The sequence below is a fragment of the Corylus avellana genome, chromosome ca6 (genome assembly GCF_901000735.1).
Source record: "Corylus avellana chromosome ca6, CavTom2PMs-1.0".
Lineage (NCBI taxonomy): Eukaryota > Viridiplantae > Streptophyta > Magnoliopsida > Fagales > Betulaceae > Corylus > Corylus avellana.
This window is the reverse complement of record NC_081546.1, coordinates 17,027,630-17,031,751: the sequence shown is the minus strand read 5'-3', so window position 1 is coordinate 17,031,751 and position 4,122 is coordinate 17,027,630.

Below are 4,122 nucleotides of genomic sequence, written 5' to 3'. Positions count from 1 at the left end.
TTTTTTTTTTTTTAAGATTTAATTTTTTAAAATTAAATTAATAAAAAATTAATATTTTAATAAGATAAAACGGTGAGTTTTGAGTGGACTAACGGTAGTTAACAAAAATTGACGGTAGGGAGTTTTTTTGTAGTTTCGAGTTACCGAGGGACTAAATTTTCAAAAAAAAAAAAAAATCATGGAGTTTTTAAAAAAAGCGCGTCGACCTAAGGATTTTGTATATGATTTCCCTTTTAAAAATTGCATTTTTAAAAATTGCGTTTTTTAAATCGCTACTTTTTAAAATCGTACAGGCGTTTGGTAAAACATACTAAAAAGTACTTTTTTTTATCAATTGAGTGTTTGGATAACATTAGCATATAATTGCGGTTTCATGACCAAATTACCAATAAGGATGAAGAAGACAGAGAGGATGAAGAAAAAAAAAAAAAAAAAAAGGAGAAAAGAAGGGTTTTAATATATTTTAGGTGGGTATTCTTTGTATTTTTTTCATTCCCCGCTCTAAAAAGGTAACTATTACGCCAAATATCTTTTTAATAGAAATCGTGATTTTGTTTTAAATTCGCACTTTTTCAAATAAGCACCCTCTAATCAGCTTATGAAAATCGCAGATTTTTTTACGATTTTAAAATTTGTGTTTTTAAAATCGCAATCCCAAACATCCTAAAGTTGCGATTTGATTTAAAATCGCAGATTATTTTTGAAAAAACGCACTCCCAAACGCACCCTTAGTCCACTCAGGAAATTTCTGTCCAATTAAGGAATTCTCCTTGGAAATTAAACTCATTCCCACTTGACCATTTCTTGCTCTTGACTAATCAGCACACAAGTCAATTGAACCAGAATACACGCAACTAATGTTTGCAACTCTTTTGAGATTTTTTAGATATTTTTATTTGTCTTAACTTTTTAGGGCCCGTTTAGTTTACGAATTAAGCTCCTAGAATGAAATAACTATTCTTATAGAATAATCATTTTTTTATTTGGTAGAGGCCTATTCTTATGAATAGTTATTCCAATGATAATAACTAATCCTATACACAGAGGAATAGATATTCCTCTAAAAAATGAGTGGAATAGCTATTCCTTATGGAATGGAATAAATTTTCCAAAAAACTCCCTTATTATTTTTTATTTTATTTTAACCCTAAATTTTTTTTTTTATTAAAAAAAAAAAAAAAAAAGAAAAACGTTGAATTGCAGGGATGACAGTGCTGCAAAATACTCATGTGCTCTTCTTCTGGGACACACCATCTCATGATTTGATCAGGGCAGAATTTGAACAAATAGGGGTCATCCCAATGGTATTGTCTAGATATGGATATTAACCTCTTCCTTTCTTGACTAGACATACCTGGAGGAAACACCTTGGCAGTGATATAATTCACTATATCTGCATACCATGGGAGTTGGATATCAACTGCAAACAACTGCTCATCCAAAAAATTTTCATTCAATGGAAGCTCATCTCCTTCGTCCTCATGGAGTAGTCTAGATAAGTGATCTGCCACCACATTCTTACTACCCTTCTTGTCTCTAATCTCAAGGTCAAACTCTTGTAGTAGTAATACCCATCTGATCAATCTAGGTTTGGCATCTTTCTTAGCAAACAAATATCTCAAAGTAGCATGATCAGTAAATACAATAACCTTAGAACCAATTAGGTACGACCTAAACTTCTCCAAAGCAAATATGGCAGCTAATAATTCTTTCTCAGTGGTAGAATAATTTAGCTGGGCATCATTCAATGTTCTAGAGGCATAATAAATGGCATGAGGTACCTTATTGATTATTTGACCCAAGACAGCTCCCACAGCAAAGTCACTGGCATCACACATGAGCTCAAAGGGTAGACTCCAATCAGGTGCCCGCATTATTGGTGCAGATGTGAGCAGCTTTTTCAGTATGTTGAAGGCAGTCATGCATTCTATAGTCCATTCAAACTTGGCTTCCTTCCCTAACAATGCACAGAAGGGTCTAGAGACCTTGGAGAAATCCTTGATGAACCTTCTATAGAATCCGGCATGTCCAAAAAAGCTCCTCACCCCCTTTACTATCAGAGGTGGGGGAAGTTTGGAGATGATATCTATCTTGGCCTTATCCACCTCAATTCCCTTGCTTGAAATAGCATGACCCAATACAATGCCTTGTTGAACCATAAAATGACATTTTTCCCAATTGAGCACTAGGTTGCATTCTTCACATCTCTTGAGAACATTCTTCAAATGGTGGAGGCATTCATCAAAACTAGACCCAAAAACACTAAAGTCATCCATAAATACATCAATGGTTTTCTCCAACATATCTGAAAAAATGCTCATCATGCATCTTTGAAATGTGGCTGGGGCATTGCATAATCCAAATGGCATCCTTCTGTAGGCAAATGTGCCAAAAGGACATGTGAAGGTGGTCTTCTCCTGATCCTCTGGTGCTATTACAATCTGATTATAGCCACTGTACCTATCCAAGAAATAATAGTGGCTATGGCCAGCTAACCTTTCGAGCATTTGATCAATGAAGGGTAATGGAAAATGGTCTTTTCTGGTTACCTTGTTCAGCTTTTTGTAATCGATGCATACCCTCCCCCCAGTGGTTAGTCTTGTAGGTATCAGCTCATCTTCTTTATTCTTCACCATTGTGATCCCACTCTTTTTTGGCACTACTTGGACTAGACTAACCCATTTACTGTCTGAGATGGGATAGATGATGCCCACATCTAGCAGTTTTAAGACCTCTGCCTTAACTACCTCGTTCATGTGAGGATTGAATCTTCTCTGTTCTTTCCTGGTTGACTTTGCTTTGTCTTCAAGGAAGATCTGATGCATGCACTTGGCTAGACTTATTCCTTTGATGTCAGCAATGGTCCACCCCAAAGCGGTTTTATGTTCTCTAAGAACTCTCAACAGCTTTTTTTCTTCCCCACAACTCAGATTTGCAGCAATTATGACAAGTAATGTCTTGTTCTCTCCTAAGTATGCATATGTTAGGTGTTCTGGCAATTGCTTCAATTCCAACTTGGGTGCCTACACAATAGAAGGAACAAGAGAGGTATTAGTAGGCTCAAGAATCTCAAAGGGAGGAGTATACTTACTTGAGTATTTTGGAGTGGCCTCAAGGTGGTGCACTGTTTCAAGGATGTCATCAGTAACTTCTTCAGGTTCTAGCTCAATGTCCTTTCTTGTAAGACTATGGGTGAGGGTGGCCTCCAATGGATCTTTCTGTGGGTCTTGCAAAACTGGCTCACTAAAACCTTGGATCATACAAGCATCAAACATTCTAAATCATCATGAGGTAACTTCATTGCATCAAATATTTTAAATTCTATTGTCTCACCATTCACCTTCATACTTACTGTACCCTTCTTCACACCTATTGTAGTATCAGCAGTTCTCATACAGGGTCTTCCTAAGATGATAGGCATGGGTGATGGCATAGGAGATTCTTCCACATCTAGCACAATGAAGTCAGTAGGTAAAATGAATGTACCTACCTTTACCAACACATCCTCAAGTATACCTCTTGGTCTTTTGATGTTTCTGTCTGCCAATTGCAAGGTAACAGAGGTTGGTTGAAGCTCTCCCAAACCCAGCCTTTCATATACCATGTAAGGCAGCAAATTGACCCCTGCTCCCAGATCTAGCAATGCATGCTCAAAAAGGTGGTCTCCTATCCTACAAGGAATGGTAAAACTACCCAGATCTGTTAGCTTGGGTGGTAATTTTCTCAACAAAACTGCACTTACCTTTTTTGTTAGGGCCATAGTCTCATGCTCCTGAAATCTCCTTTTGTTAGTGCAATAATCCATTAAAAATTTGGCATAAGAAGGAATCTGTTTAATTGCATCTAACAAGGGAATATTGATTTCTACTTTCCTCAAAGTCTCAAAGATATCCATGAATTGCTTTTCTTTCTTTGGTTTGACTAACCTTTGAGGAAAGGGGGGTGCATTTACCTTCTCCATTTTGTTTACCTTAGAGGTTGATGGTTCATCTAGAGTTGCTTGAGATGGCTTTTCAGTTCGAATGACTTTGCCATTCCTGAGAACTGTGACTGCTTTGAGTTGTTGGTGACTCCTTGGGTTAGGTATTGTTTGGGCTGGAAATTCTCCCTGGTTCCTCTCAC